General features: G+C 39.2%; 1 protein-coding gene across 1 annotated transcript in view; it reads left to right on the top strand.

Moving 5' to 3' along the window:
* Positions 1–17,335, top strand: part of LOC126267005 (transcription initiation factor TFIID subunit 1-like) — a 230,107-nt gene that overhangs the window by 195,599 nt on the left and 17,173 nt on the right. The window lies entirely within an intron of this gene.

Genomic DNA, 17,335 nt, shown 5'->3' with positions numbered 1-17,335 from the left:
CTCACTAAACTCTTGTTCAGAACATCATCTATCATACACAGTCTATTATTTGGTTCTTCGCACACAAAAGCAAGCTGTGCTGTGAGCGGCGACAGGTCATAAACAGTCATTATCAGAATGTAACAAACAATGCATGACACAGTACAATAATGCATTTTCAGCTTAGAGTGACGTAAACACCTATAACAAAGAGAACGGCACTTAACAGATCAAAGCAAAATGAGCAATAGATTCAAACCGTACGAAGCACGTGACAAAGGAAGGGAACCCATATAAATACGGACGGAGTGCCTTTCACATAGCAATGGCTACTTGGTAAAGCTTAACTGTTAAGCTTACAACTCTAACCAAACTACTGTAGTCCATTTGACCTAAATTGTGTCTCATCTTACAATGGACCAACTTTGTTTCGATTTGGAGGTGCGGTATAAAACTTTTATCCCCCTTGAATTTTGAGTCTCAAATTTCAGGTGCAGCTTAGATTTGGGAAAAAAAATTTTTCCTTGATTTCGAGACTCATTTTTCAGGTGCAGCTTAGATTCGAGTGTGGCTTAGATTCGAGTAAATACGGTAAAGATAAGATGTGTGGTCTACTAAGTGACTCTAGCTATAGGAGGATTGATTGTGATCCTACAGGATGTGTGCAACAGAAAACTTCAGCACTTCCTCCTCCTTACCGCAAGAGACCACCCAGAGGTTAAGAGCACATGGTTGTGTACCACCAAGACTGTATGGCCTTCGAAGGGTTCATAAAGAGGGTCTTCCTCTGCGTCCAATAGTGAGCAACATTGGAGCTCTTACATATGATTTAGCAAAACATCTCGCTTCTTTGCTGAGACCTTTTGTAGGCAAGTGCTCACATCACATATAAAACTCAGCTGATTTTATCAATAGACTCGGGGCTCTTTGTCTTAGCAGTGTAGACCTTCTAGTAAGTTTTGATGTGGTCTCACGTTTTACAAAAGCTCCTCTTGCAGATTCTTTGACACTGATTGGTAACATGTTTCCTGTTGATATCACTGCTTTGTTTAGGCACGCTCTTTCCTTAACTTATTTTATGTTTAATCAAGAATATTTTGAACAGACTGATAGTGTTGTCATGGGTAGCCCCCTGTCTCCCTTGGTGGCCAACCTTTTTATGGAGGATTTTGAGGAGAGAGCGCTTGAATCAGCTGCCCTGAAACCAACAGTTTTTTGGAGGTATGTGGATGATACTTTCATTGTGTGGCCTCACGGAGAAGACAAATTAATGAAGTTTTTACATCACCTCAACTCCATTCATAGCAACATCCAGTTCACCATGGAAATAGAGAAAGATGGTTGTTTGTCTTTCTTGGATGTCCTGGTTCAAAAGAATGATGGTTCTATAGGGCATCCAGTTTATTGGTAACCCACTCCTACTGATTTGTTCCTGCAAGCATCAAGTTGTCATCACCTATTGCTAACCCTGAGTGTGCTTAAAACACTCGTTCATAGAGCTCATACTGTCCCAGATCTAGGTAGCTTACCTCAAGAACCCGCCCATCTAAAGATAGTATTCAGCGAAAATGGGTATTCTATCTGGCAGATTAACAGGGCACTAACAGTTAAAACTAAGAAGCAGGAAGTGGATAAAGAGGAGAACATGCCGGAACAATCTTTAGCTTTTCTTGCTTTCGCTGCAACACTTCGTTTAAAATAGCAAGAATCCTTCGAAAATTTCAGGTAAAAGTGGTTTTCCGCCCACCATTGAAGATTGCTGACCTAGTGGGATCAGTAAAAGATAATCTGTTACTACAAAAGGCTGGAATTTACAAGATACCATGCCAATGTGGTATGGATTACATAGGTCAAACCAAACGCACCATGAGAGAACGCTGCACTGAACATCAACATTACACCTGCTTTTTGCAGCCAAGCAAGTCCGCTATTGCTGAACATTGTATTTCCACTGGACATTCAATGGAATATGAGGAAACAATGATTTTGTCCACAGCAACATCTTTCTGGGACTCCTTTGTTAAAGAATCCGTAGAAATATGCTGGCAGAAAATTTGTTGAACTGTGACAGCAGCTACCAGCTGGACAGTGCATGGACTCCCATCATGTCCACTATTTGCTGAAATCAAAGACGACAGAGTGCGCTGACGGCCGCGACAAACTGCAACACAGAGGGCAACATAGTTCTGCTTTTCCACCAGCGCAGGCACTACCAGTGGACAGTGTGGTCCATCTATCAAGTTTTCAACACATGCGCTGAATAGTTACAGCGCGCTATATATTGCAGAACGGAGGACATTTTTGCCAGTCCGTGACAGCTCACCTGAAGATGACTGGCAGGTACCCAGTTGAAATATCGTGCGACGTATTGAATGACGACCACCTGCAAGCCCAAAATTTGTTTGAACTGTTGTATTCTTGTTTATTTCACGTCCCCCAGGAGAAAAACATCAAAAACTTCATTGTTATACCACAGTAACTAAAAACCAAGCTTTTTCTGTATTCTCTTAGTCATGGTAACTTGTGTTTATTGGCTAACAGCAAGTTGCTTAGCTTATTATTTGTTTCTGTAAATTTTTTGAAGATTGTTGTAAATTTATTTTAATTATTAATCACTGTTTAATGGTTGCACTTCATCCTTATGTCATGTTTTCTAGTGCTATCATTACACTCTTGGTAACATCTGTAAAGTGTGTGTTTGGTGAAGTAATTGTTAGACAGCTCTCTGAATGGGTATTAAATATTAAAATAATTGTTTATGTCATTTAGGCAGGACAGACATTTTGTGGCATTTCAACTTGAGAATGAAGGTTTGCCACAGGTTCTGGAAATCAGGGAATTTCTAACAAATCAGGGAAATTTGGAAAAAAAAAACCACCGGAAAAATTTCATTTTTGTCTCAATAGATGACTGAGGTGTCGTGCATCATTGCTGGATGGGTGCAGCTGAGTACGTTCACCACTTCCCTTCTCCCTCATTCCTACTTCTCCCCTTCCTACCACACCCCTCAGCTTGCAGTCAGTGCTGCCACCAATTCTTGTGGCTAGCCTAGTGCCTGCCAATGAGAGGCAGGGAGGCATGAGGAGGGGTTTGTGGTTTGTTTGGATCTGATTCTCAAAAACTGTAGATGCAGTGGTCAGAGATGGCAGTCATATGTGCCTGAGTTGGGAAGGGCGGGAGGGAAAGGGGGGGGGGGGGGGAGGGGAGCAACTGGCAGCACTTACTTTTTGAGTCCACCCGGGCAAATGGATGGGTGAAATGTAAAGTATTAGGACAGCAGGTAAGGTGTGCAGGACAAGGAGGATTAGGGTTATATAAGATGGTGATTTGGGGGAAGGGGACCAAGACATTTGCCTGAAGTGATTGAGCGAATGGTTTGTGTGTGTGTGTGTGGGGGGGGGGGGGGGGGGGGGCGCGTGTGTGTGTGTGTGTGTGTGTGTGTGTGTGTGTGTGTGTGTTTGTTGTGATGGTTCCATTTTTGGTTACTGTTTTGGTTACACAGTTTGACAGTGGCCCTTTGTGTAAATAGAGAGTTGGTTAATTTTCATATCAACATAGAACTGTGAACAGCAGCTGCAGCACTGTTGGGAAATGATGTGGCTGCTTTTACACATGATCCTATTATTGATCAGTTAAGAAATGCCCTTGATTTAAATGTTTTAGGAGATTGTATGTGGTGTTTGTGTTTTAGGAGATTGTATGTGGTGTTTGTGTTTTAGGAGATTGTATGTGGTGTTTGAGTAGATCTTTTATTCTCAAAAAGAATGTCTCACAGGGGACAGGATTGAGAGCCAAAGAGGCACGGGGTAAAATACAATATTTTGTAACTTGCGTGATGAAGTGACACTTTGGAGGAGCAGTGAATAGCAACAAAATCCTGAGTTCAGATTGGAATATTTATCATAAGAATAGGTTAGTCACCAACATTGGTGGTATATTTATTGTAGTAAAGAACTCGATACTGTCTAGCATGGTTATCATGGATCCCAACTGTGAGTCAGTGTGGGTGAAACTGAGCCTCAAAGGTTGGTCAGAGATGGTAGGCGGATGCTTTTATAGACTGCCTAGGTGAGATGGAAAAATTCAAAAGCACCATTTTCAGTATGCCTAAGACAAGTATGTTCTGAGCAAGGTCTTAAGGATTGGGAAAGACCCACTGTGGTTTAATAGCTGTGTTAGAAAACTGCTTTTTAAACAAAGAGAGCTTCATCTCAAATTCAAAAAAAGTCAAAACCCAGTTGACAAACAAAAGCTGAATGAAGTGAAGATGAGCATAAGGAGAGCAATGAGAGAAGTGTTCAGTGACATTGAAAGTAAAATTTTATCAGCCGATCTTGAGTAAAAGCCCTAAGAGGTTTTGGTCTTATGTAAAATCAGTAAGTGGCTTGACATAACTTATTTATTCACTCAGGAGTCGATACTACCACCGGAATGGAAGATATCGGAGAGAAGGCTGAAATACTGAATTTGGTCCATTTCAATTATCGTATGAACATGGAAATGGCTGATATTGAGTTAACGGATCACCGTAATAGAAAGGCAACTACAATCGCTTAGTAGTGGAAAGGCATCAGGACCAGATAAGATATCTATACGATTCTACAAAGATTATGCGAAAGAACTTGATGCTCTTGTAACAGCAGTTTAACGTAGATCGGTGGAGCGATAGGGAAAAAGTGCGAGTCATTCCCATTTTCAAGAAGGGCCATAGGACAGATGCACACAGTTACAGACCTATATTGTTGATGTCAGTCTCTTGTAGAATTATGGAAGATGTTCTATGTTCAAGAATTATGACGTTTTTAGAGAATGAAAATCTCCTCTATAAAGATCACTGTGGATTCCGTGAGCAGAGATCTTGTGAACCTCAATTCACTCTATTCCTACATAAGATTCAAAGCACTGTTGAAAACGGTGTTCCTTTACTCCAGAAAGGCATTTGACACCATCCTGCATTGCCATTTAGTCCAAAAAATGAGTTTATCGAGTATCAGACCTTATTTGCAACTATATTCAATATTTCCTTGCAGATATTACATAGCATGTTGCTCTTAACAACAGATGTAAGGATAATTTCTGCGTTACCCGAAGGAAGAGTGATAAGATTGTTATTGTTTACTATGTATATAAATGATCTAGTAGAAAGTGTTGGGCACTCTTTAAGACTGTTCACAGATGTCTGTTACAGAGTAGCAATGCCAGAAGACAGTATTTATTTGCAGAATGACTTGCAGAAGATTGATAAATGGTACAGGGTCTGGCAGTTGACCCTGAACATAAATAAGTATAACATATTGCACATATGAAGGAAAAGAAAGCCACTACTGTGCAACTACACTGTCAGTAAAAAAACTTGTGGAAACGGCAGAGCATCCTTAAGTGGAATGACCATATAAAACAAACAGTGAGATAAGCAGATGCCAGACTGAGATTTTTAGGAAAAATCTTAAGGAAATGTAACTCGTCCACAAAGGAAGTGGCTTATAAGGTACTTGTTTGACCAGTTCTTGAGTATAAATCATCAGTATGGGATCCTTACCAGGTAGGATGATAGAGGAGAGATTGAGAAGATCAAACAAAGAGTGACACATTTAGTCATAGGATAATTTAGTCAGTGCAAGAGTGTTACAGAGGTGCTCAACGAACACCATTGGAAGACTTTACAAGAAAGATTTACTATTGAAATTTTGAGAGAGCACTTTCCCCGAAACCAAGCGAGGTGGCGCGTTGGTTAGCACACTGAACTTGCATTTGGGAGGACAATGGTTCAAACCTGCGTCTGGTCAACCCGATTTAGGTTTTCTGTAATTTTCCTAAATCATGTCAGGCAAATGTCAGGATGGTTCCTTTGAAAGTGCGTGGCCGACTTCCTTACCCATCCTTCCCTAATCCAATGGGACCGATGACCTTGCTGTTTGGTTCCCACTCTCAGATCAACCAAACAACTTTCCACGAAGAGTCAGACAACATATTACTTCCTCCCACATACATCTCGAGCAATGACTACAATGAGAAAATTCAAGAAATTAGAGCCAGTACGTAGGCTTACTGACACTTGTTCTTCCCAAGCCATATTCGTGTGTGGAAAATGGTAGCGGGATCAATAAGTGGTACCAGAAGTACCATCTGCAACACACCATGAATCCACTTGTAGAGTAAGATGTAGACATAAATGTAAGTGGAATAGCCTTCATTTCAGCATTCAGTGAGAGGCAAATGAAGCCCTGGCAAAAGGTTTTATGATTCAAGAACTAGATGATATTGCATGCTAATGACAGGACTGGTTAGTAATTGGTTCACAGTGGTGATGGGTTTTTTTCTGGTTGTGATAAAAAATGGCATGCAATATTTGTTTATGAATCAGTTAGCGGGATATTTCTGTCTGTGAAGTCCCAAACATCATTTATCTGCACATGAGTGATTGATTATGCTCAATTTTTGCTTTTCACTATGAAATTTCCATTACCATAATAATAGAGCCTTCTCACTTGTATCAGTTGGTAGGTAATATATACAAAGAAGGTTAATAAAGGCAGAAATAGGGAGGCAGATTTTGCTTGTAAAACACAAGGATAACAGATTGTTTGTTTATTATATTCTGATTCGAAGCAAGTTACTTATTTTGCTTTTTTGTTCACATTTACAGTTTAATTCTTAAATTCCTTGCATATTTGCGTAGTTAATAAGCATAGTGCCATGTTTTATTAACTGTATAAAGTAGATTTACACCATTTGTAATGCTTCTGCCATTTGTTTTCAACAGCCAGCGACTGTTTTAAACAGCTCAGTCAGGTGTCAGCTTCCTCTTGTGAACTATCAGAAGAACAGATTGTTTGTTTTTGACAGTGGGCATTGAACTAGTGTTAAGTGTCACCCTCATATTTTTGTTTGAATTTTAGTAGTAACATGGATAGGATATGTGCATGCTGTGTACGGATGCAGCAGGAGCTGGCCACAGTTTTCGAATAGCTGAGGATGTTGGCCAAGGCTAGCGTTTTGTAGGCTGCTGCCCAGGGCTTAGTGGTGGCAGAGAAACTGGCTCATCGCTTGGGAGAATCAACATCATTTGTTTGAAGCAGTGAGACTGTGTAGGGACTGGCCCTCTGGGCCCGCCCATTTACCCTGTGAATGGTGAATGGACAAGTGGCTGCTCTTCCAACAGGGTCTGAGCACCCACACAGGGTGAACGGTTATGTGGATCTCTAATGTACACTATGTGATAAAAAGTATCCGGACACCTGGCTGAAAATTACTTACAAGTTTGTGGCACTCTCCATCGGTAATGCTGGAATTCAATATGATGTTGACCCAACCTTAGCGTTGATGACAGATTCCACTCTCGCAGGCATACATTCAATCAGGTGCTGGAAGGTTTCTTGGAGAATGGCAGACCATTCTTCACAGAGTGCTCCGCTGAGGAGAGGTATCAATCTTGGTCAGTCAGGCCTGGCACGAAGTCAGCATTCCAAAACATCCCAAAGGTGTTCTATAGCATTCAGGTCAGGGCTCCGTGCAGGCCAGTCCATTACAGGGATGTTATTGTCATGTAACCATTCCGCCACAGGCTGTGCATTATGAACAGGTGCTCGATCGTGTTGAGAGATGCAGTCACCATCCCCGAATCGCTCTTAAACAGTGGAAAGCAAGAAGGTGCTTAAAACATCAATGTAGGCCTGTGCTGTGATGTGCCATGCAAAATAACAAGGGGTGCAAGCCCCCTCCATGAAAAACATGACCAAACCATAACACCACTGCCTCCGAATTTTAGTGTTGCCACTACACATGCTGACAGATGACATTCACCGGGCATTCACCATACCCACACACTGCCATCAGATCACCATATTGTGTATCGTAATTCATCACTCCACACAACGATTTTCCACTGTTCAGTCCTCCAATGTTTATGCTCCTTACAGCAAACGAGGCATCGTTTGACATTTACCAGCATGTTGTGTGGCTTATGAGCAGCCTCTCGACCATGAAATACAAGTTTTCTCACCTCCCGCTAACTGTCACAGTACTTGAAGTGGATTCTGATGCAGTTTGGTATTACTGTGTGATGGTCTGGATAGAAGTCTGCCCATTACACATTATGACCCTCTTCAACTGTTGGCGGTCTATGTCAATCAACAGATGTCAGCCTGTACGCTTTTATGCTATACTGTCCATTCACATTTCCACTCCACTATCACATGGGAAACAATGGACCTAGGGATGTTTAGGAGTGTGGAAATCTCACGTACAAATGTATAACACAAGTGAGACCCAATCACCTGACCACATTTGAAGTCTGTGAGCTCCATGGAATGCCCCTTTCTGTTCTCTCATGATGTCTAATGACTACTGAAGTTGCTGGTATGGAGTACCTGGCAGTAGGTGACATCACAATCCACCTCATATGAAAAACGTATGTTTTTGGGGGTGTCTGGATGCTTTTGATCACAATAGTGTATGTTGCATTATGAGGCCTCTTAGGGGAATAATGTCCGTGGCTGAAAAGAAGTCCAATTTGCACACAGTATGTCTGCTGTGAGGCTTCATCTGTGGAACAGACCATTCCTTGCGGCTGTCAGGGAGGGTGCACTCAGCTTCAAGTTGTGGCTCCTGTCAGCAACAATGATGTCTGTCACTTCTCTTCTGTGATCATCCGTAGTTCAAATGGACGGCTGTTGGAAATGCTGAAGACCACAGGCCTCACTTGCAGTGTGCAAGCAGAACTTACAATTTTTCGTATCATACTCAAAATTGATTGGGGTCCTTTAGTTCTGAGCGGTGTGGAGGAACTCAACTAGAGGCCCCGTTAATTCTGCGACTGTCTTGGCTGAGGCAGTGACGTTAAACCCTAATCCTTCTGCCCTCCTACTTTCAGCTGGGGTGAGACTTGTAGGATATCACTTGATGGATCAGGAACAGATTAGACAGAAGAAGCAGCTTCTCAGGTAACAGAGTACGTATGGAGAGCACATAGTTTTTTTGTAGGCTAGGTGATAATTTTAGTCCTCTGATGAACACTCACCAGTCAATACACAGGGAAGAAAATCATATCACGTGCAATGCAAAGACACTTGGACTTTCAAAATTGTAACGTTAACCTGTCAAAGGATTCGTAAAAGAAGTTACCACCCTCCAGGGAAGATTTCATGTTCCAATTATGTTCAGAACTGGAAAGCTAAATTGGAAATCTTCGAAATATTTAATGAGCCATGGGATATATATCGAAAAACAAGTTTACACTAAAAGTGTTCATTGCAGTTGACACAAATGTTGTGCTATCGAGGTTGGATTGAGCCTGACTGTGAAGTTATCTTGATGCGAATAACTGGGCTAGATGAGCTGAAGTTAATTGTTGATGTTTTTATCAGCCACCTGATTCCACTATAATGGTTGTAGAGTGATTCAAAGAAAATCTACTTTCAGTAGTGCATATGAGCCCTGATTATGTAATATTTGTTGGAGGTGACTTAAACCTACTGAGTATAGACTGGAACATCTATGGATTCATTGCAGATGGTAGAGATAGCCTTGTGAAGTAGTTCTGACTGCTCATAATGGAAGTATTTTAGATATTGTAGCTACAAACACTCCTGAACTTATTGACAGTCAGTATAGAAACAGGGATTAGTAATAATTACGTTATTACCTACTTCCTTTGTTTTCGGATTACATTTCCTTAGGATTCTTCCAATGAATCTCAGTCTGGCATCTGCTTTACTGACGATCAATTTTAAATGATCATTCCATTTTAAATCACTCCTAATACCTACTCCCAGATAATTTATGGCATTAACTGCTTCCAGTTGCTGACCTGCTATATTGTAGCTAAATGATAAGGAATCTTTCTTTCTATGTATTCGCAGCACATTATACTTGTCTACATTGAGATTCAATTACCATTCCCTGCACTGTGTGTCAGTTCGCTGCATATCCTCCTGCATTTCAGTAAAATTTTTCATTGTTACAACCTCTCAATATACCACAGCATCATCCGCAAAAAGCCTCAGTGAACTTCTGATGTCATCCACAAGGTCATTTATGTATATTGTGAATAGCAACCGTCCTACGACACTCCCCTGTGGCACACCTGAAATCACTCTTACTTCAGAAGATTTCTCTCCATTGAGAATGATATGCTGCATTCTGTTATCTAGGAACTCTTCAATCCAATCACACAGTTGGTCTGATAGTCCATATGCTCTTACTTTGTTCATTAAACGACTGTGGGGAACTGTATCGAACGCCTTGCGGAAGTCGAGAAACATGGCATCTACCTGTGAACCCGTGTCTATGGCCCTCTGAGTCTCGTGGACGAATAGCGTGAGCTGGGTTTCACACGACTGTCTTTTTGGAAACACATGCTGATTCCTACAGAGTAGATTTCTAGTCTCCAGAAAAGTCATTATACTCGAACATAATGGAACTATGATGGAAATAGAGGAATTATGGGCAAAGTTTTAACAAATTGTAAGTTGTGCCCTAGAGAAGTGTCCACCAAATAAGTAAGAGAAGTAAGGAAGGGAAAAACCCATCATGGTTTGATAACAGAATTTGGAAACTGCTGAGGAAGCAGAGATTGTTGCACTCTTGGTTCAAGAAATAACGTTGAAATGTTGAGGGGCAAAAATTGGTAGAAATACATGCGGGGGAAAAAAAAAGAAAAAAAGAATCAAGCAAGAGGATTGCACAGATTACCACATGGACAACATAGAAATAAGCATCCCCAGCATTGAGAAGGAGATGAATGAATTGGAAACAAGTAATTCATCAGGTGCAGATGGAATCCCAGCTCAGTTTTGCAGAGAGTACATTTACAACAAATCTCTCATCCAGTGCAAAGTTCAAAGTGACTGGAACAAGGCATAGCTGTTTCCTGTATATAAGAAGAGTAAAAGAACAAACCCACAAAATACAGACCAATATTCTTAACATTGGTTTGCTGCAGAATTCTTGAGCATATTCTAAGTTCAGATGTAAAAAATTGCCTTTAGACAGAAAAGCTGCTGTCGACAAATCAACAAGGATTTAGAAAGCATTGCTCATGTGAAATCAGCTTGCCATTTTCTCACATGATACACTGCAGAATATGGATGAAGAGCAACAGGCAGATTCCATGGTTCTAGATTTCCTGAAAGTGGTTGATACACTGCTCCTCTGCAGATTGTTAAACAAAATCCAAGGATACAGAACAGCTTCCCAGGTTTGTGAGAAGGTCAAAAGACAAAATTTCTAATTAGTGTGATGCGTGTAAACATGCTATGAATTTAGATAAATGTAATTTGACACAGATACAGATGAATTTGATACAGATGAGGAAGAAAAACAATCCTGTATGTTCAGATGTAGTATTAATGGTATGCTGCTTGACACAGTCACATCAGTTAAATATCTTGTATTAATGTTGGTTATGACCTATGCTTCTATTACTATGAAAAGCTGTAATCAAGTGCAGTTTTTTAGCTATCTCAATACTAGTACAGTGCAAACATTTTAAGTGAGAAAGAAGTTTGAATAGTACAAGTAATCTTACTCATCTGTTTATTGTAACTCCTCGTTCAAAACTGGTTCATTGAAAAAATATGGCTTGTTGTAAGAATAAATTTTACACCTATGAGGAATGATCAGGTTTTTATCTTTCAAATAAGAAACTGCTTGAATAGATTTTATCCTTCTGTCTGTTTTATTTTCTTCGTGTACATTAATTGTTATATGAGGTGTTAAAAAAAAAGAAAAGGAGAGAAGGTGCCAATTTGAAATAAAAATATAACAAGTAGACTTTTCATAGCAGTTTTATATTTATGTGAAAGAATGTACATAAATCTACTTTTTTTACATAATTTTCACCCACATTATGGCACTTATGATATCATACAACCAGCTTTGGAATACTATCCTCATAGAAATCTACTGCCTACTTAGGCAACAGTTACATAATGCACATTTATTGACACTTGAGGAATCTCTTCACAGAACATCAAAATCATAAAGTGTCTGTATTCTCTCATTTTTTCATCAACTTCCTGCATCAAACAGTTTGTAATGACTGAAAATCACCCACTTCATTCCTCATCACATAAATTTGTACAGCCATCTTTAAAAGCTCTCACCCATTTCTATACCATCCCAATACTCATAATGTTTTCTCCACACAATACATCATTCTGAAGATGAATTTCAGCCCCTTTCACACCTTTAGCTCTAAGAAAATGAATCACAGCACATATTCACAGTCAGTGGGATTCTAAACCAGAGCAGACTTTTGAGATACTCACAAACTTAAACACGCTGAATATTGGTGAGAATTATTTAGAAAAGTAGATTATAAAGTACCAACTTTCATGTAAAAATAAAATTTCTGGGAAAAGTCTTCTTGTTTTATTTTTATTTGAAAATGGTAAGTACTTCAAAACCACCCCTCATATTTCCATACAACAGCACAAATCAGACTCCATACTACTACAGACAACAACTCAAACAGACAACTGTTACCAACTCCATACCAGCACTGACTCATGCCAGTCAGAAGAATAAAGATACAACAATTATCAGCCCAGTGATATTACAAAATATTAATGTCTTACATCCAAAGACATTTGTGAATGTTAAATTAATTCTCTTACAAATATTATCTAATTATTATTCAGAAAAAATCGTAGACTAAGGTTGATAATTTCAAATGTGATTACAATTTCAAGTAAAATTGGAAATTTGTAAAATAATTATGTTTTCTGAAAAATAATAAATCACTCATTTTCTATTTTATAAATACATAGGACCAGTTTAGTCATACCACCAGAACTATACTAAATACAAGATTGCTATTTGTATTTTATTGGAGTACATTGTGCATTTATTGTATGTATCTTATACTCCATTGTAACATTATTACGAAAAGGAAAATTGCTACTTACCATATAGTGGAGGTGTTGAGTTGCAGATAGGCACAACGAAAAGACTGTCACAGGCGAAGCTTTCAGCCAGTAAGGCCATTGTCAAAAATAGAAAACACACATAACAGGCAACTGAAGCCACACTGCAGTGTGTGTGTGTGTGTGTGTGTGTGTGTGTGTTGGTCCATTCTTGACAAAGGCCTCAGTAGCCTACAGCTTTATTTGTGACAGTCTTTTTGTTGTGCCCATCTGTGACTCAGCATCTTTCTTATATGGTGAGTAGCAACTATCCTTTTCATAATACTGTCACATTCCATCCTGGATTTCCCATTGTTTGGTTGTATACTGCATTGTGTCACAATAGGAGGTCCACTGACCAGTTCCATTACCCATTGCAAAGCAACATAAAATGGAATGAGCACAGAAAAGCAGTATTATCAACTAGTTTTAGGATAGTGTTGCTCATCTTAAAGGAGACCGCAAGCAGAATACTAGTGCAATCTATTATTGAGTACAGCTAGTGTGTTTGGGATCCCCACCAGATTGGATTAAAGGTAGACACAAACAGTTCAGAGGTTTCTGCTTGATTTGTTACATGAAGGGTCAATCAACAAGCGAGTATTACGTAGACACTTTATGAAATCAGATGGGAATCCCTGGAGGGATGACAGTGCTATTTTTGTAAATCGCTATTGAAAAAATTGAGAGAATTGGCATTTGTGGCTGACTGCACAAAGATTCTACTGCCACTGACACATATTTCACATAAGGACCACAAAGACAACATGAGAGAAATTAGAGCTTGTATGGAGGCATATAGAATGTTATTTTTCCTTCACTCCATTTGTGAGTGTAACAGGAAAGGTACACCATGCATCATATGGTGACGTGGGTGACTTGCGGAGTATCTATATAATTACACTGAAGATTATGCATTTGAGATGACAGAAGTCAAAAACAAAACGGAAGGTCTAACAAACAGAACATTTCAGAGTAAGAGGAGAGCTTCATAAAGCAGCAATGCTGACCAATCAGTGTACTTAAACATCAGAGAAATTTTGTCATGACAAAATTGTTGATGACTGAGTGTTGTTTGGAGCAAAATACAGGAATTGAGTGAATAAAACTTACAAAATGTGCACAGTGCGATCTATTCAATGATCTTTCCAACTTTTGCAGCTTTACCACAATTATTCACCAGAATACAGCACTGTCAAAAATGTTTGAAATATAGCTACTCATTTTGTCAATGAACTAAAATTTTGTTTATCATTTTTGGTAATTTAGCAAACCTGTACACAATCTGAACATAATCTGACATACTTGAGTGGAGGTCATCTCCAAAACTACGTAACTTGATATGGAATCACCCTTAACTGAGTGAAAAAGCTGAAGCCTCTTTGTAATCAGGATATAAAGTCCCTCACACAAGCAATATTTATTGCACAGTATTATTGACCACATAAGACCAGTCTTGACAGTTTGGACATGATACTCAAGAAAACAGCAGAATTTTAAAAATATTGATGGACATTTTCCACCTTTATTACCTGCATCTTGTGAGATTATGATGTGTTCATATTTTTAGTGCTAAACTGTAATTAGATGATTTTTTTTTTTATCGTTTGGCAGTTACATCGGATTTGTCATTTACGTATGGCATGTTGCTATTTAACTATATAGCCTCTTAGTTGTAACTTCATTCCCTAGTTATTTTTGTAATTTTAAAATTATTTGGACTTAAGTACACACCTTCTAAGATTTTTGTCTTGACTTATTGACAGTTACATAAAATTTACCTTTCACAAACGGCATAATGCTACTTAACTATGGATCACAGTTCCTAACTTAATTCCATTGTTACTTTTATAATTTTAAAGTTACTTGGATTTACATGTAAGCTTTTTGAGATTTTTGGTCCTAAATCTTTTTGGCAGGTACAGCCTGGCTCACTTGCATTGAAGCTCTTGACTACGTACAGCGGTAGTCATGTTGACCCATTATATGAATGCATGACATGTGTATTCTACTCTTGTTTTGTGATTTGAAGGGAAGGTCATATTAAAAGCAGTAACATAATACTGGGTTGTTACGTGTTCACTTTCACTAGTAGAGTTGGCTATCCTTATTATTTTATTCAGGTGATACTCATTGATTTATATCCACCTCTATTGTAAAAAATTTTTTAAGTGTACTTTTCCTCTACATGCCTACAGTTCTGAAGATGATTGTAGAAAGCAACTAAAACTAGTCATGATGCTTTAAATGTATAATGAAAATTGCAGTGTAGGCATTAACAGTTTTTTTTTACGTTAAATATTTTTATTTAATGAGATACCTTGTCATCCACAGTAGCAGAGGAAACTGAAGATCGTGATATCATGACAGTAAGCAGGTATGTTTATTTTACTTGCAGCAGTTCTCAGAATTGGCAAATAAAGTCAGAACAGCTATCCAGTGAGCGAACATGTTTATTTTTCTTGCAAAAGTTGTCAAGTACAGACGTAAGATCATGTAAGCTATCAGTCACAGTAATTGTGTTTTTTCATTTCCGATAGTTGTTACATAGGAAACAGCACAGTATACAATAAATAATACATTTTGGTTCCTTAATTCATTATTAGTTGTTTTGATTTATGAAATGGTGCTGCCAATGAAAAAGTACCTATTACACTGAAATGTTTACAGAAAGGTCCTTGGACATACTTGGACCGTTCTTCATCATTTTTGCTTGTGTTTTGCAAAGCAACTCATCTGCAATGCAGATACACATTATTGAGCACTGACATGTTCGCTATGATGGCAGTGTTCTAACTTACGTATCCAAAACATAAATATTGTGCAATATTATTGTGTCATTCTTGACTTTGCACATTTGCGCCATATATTGTCCCAGTATTATTGTGTCAATAATATTGAATATGATCCTCATGAGTCAGTTCTCAGATTAAATGCTCAAGGCAATTTTCTGACTAGACATTTAGAGCATCATCACAATAATCCCTGGCCCTACCACTTATCCTACTCACTTGAAACTTCAAGTCTATACCTGGTATGTAGAAAACTCCCCCTGCTACAACAACACAACCAGGACATCAGTATGCAACCTTCTACAAGTTTTGTAGGAAATGTACCACTACTACAGTTGCTGAGACATGGGATCTACAAAAGCACCTGATTACCATGTTTGATCCACCTTTAAATTAATTAAACTAAATTATTTCACATTTTGAATCCTCACTAATGTCATTAGATATTGTAATATTATTTTTAAGTACAAAACCTACCTCCACCACTGGTGACCAACCTGTCTTTGTGATACACATTGCCACTAACTTTTGGTTTCTGGCAGCTTTCTGTTCCTAGCATTATACGGGCATTATTACCATTTTTAAGCGAGGGTAATTCTGGAGCCTTTCCATGGATGGTCCTGCAATTAAATAACATTAAATTATCATTTTCCTTCTTCAGTCTTCTACGACAAATGTTACCCTCTGTAACTGGTGGGATTTATATTCTGCCCTCAACAAAATCACAGCATAATTTATCAAGCCCATAGATAGGTTTCTTTATCCTAAACTCATATGTGCATACCAAGTTAATCTGCTACTCTGGGAGCTGATTTTGCAGTTTAATACAAACATTAAATGAGAAAGGGGAGGGGGCAAGTCTAACATCATATGCCCAATTGTGGAGTTTAATATATATGCATTCAATATCATCACAGAATCGTCTGAACCTCGGTTGGAACCATTTACATACCTTCAAACCAAAGGATGTTTCTGAAACTGGTCCTGCAGAGTGCTAGCTCAGCATCCACTCCATGGGCGAGACTAGGTACTTTCACAGTTCAGCCAGCCACCTGTGGGCCTCAGAGATGGCCACTGAACCCCGGCAGCAGATGTCATTTGCGCCAACATCAGTCAACGCTTACATCCGGCTGTGACCAACATGCTTAAAAGCAGCTGACATAGTCTGCTCTGTGCCTCGAATGAGACCTGCTGGCAAGCATATCTGTCTTCTGTTTTCTTAAGGGGTTCCATTATCTGCCCAATCTTGAAGTTCCCAGTGCTGTACTGTCAGCAGTGAGTAAGACCTCATGTGTTTTAAGGCGTAAGGGGCAGCCATGTAACCAGTACCCACTTTCATTGTCTGCCTAGAGATTTGTGGCTGTGTCAGTGTTCACAATTCATCTTTAGGTGAATGTAAACTAGCCAGGTCAAGCATACCAGAAGGCAATGTGACATCAGGGAAATCAGGCAGTGCTAAATGTGGCAGAGAGACCACAGCTGTTGCCACAGGTTCCTTGTTATGCCACTGTATTGCTCAGTAGTAGCCTGTCGACAGTTTTCAGCTCCCCTGCACCCCTACACAGCTGACATAGTCCCTATCTGCCTTTTAGTGTGTCAGTTTTACAGTAATAACTATAATACTAACCCACGCAACAATAGCACTTCTGCTGTGCAGCT

This window comes from Schistocerca gregaria, chromosome 4, assembly GCF_023897955.1.
Source record: "Schistocerca gregaria isolate iqSchGreg1 chromosome 4, iqSchGreg1.2, whole genome shotgun sequence".
Taxonomy (NCBI): domain Eukaryota; kingdom Metazoa; phylum Arthropoda; class Insecta; order Orthoptera; family Acrididae; genus Schistocerca; species Schistocerca gregaria.
This window is presented reverse-complemented; position numbering and strand designations above follow the sequence as displayed.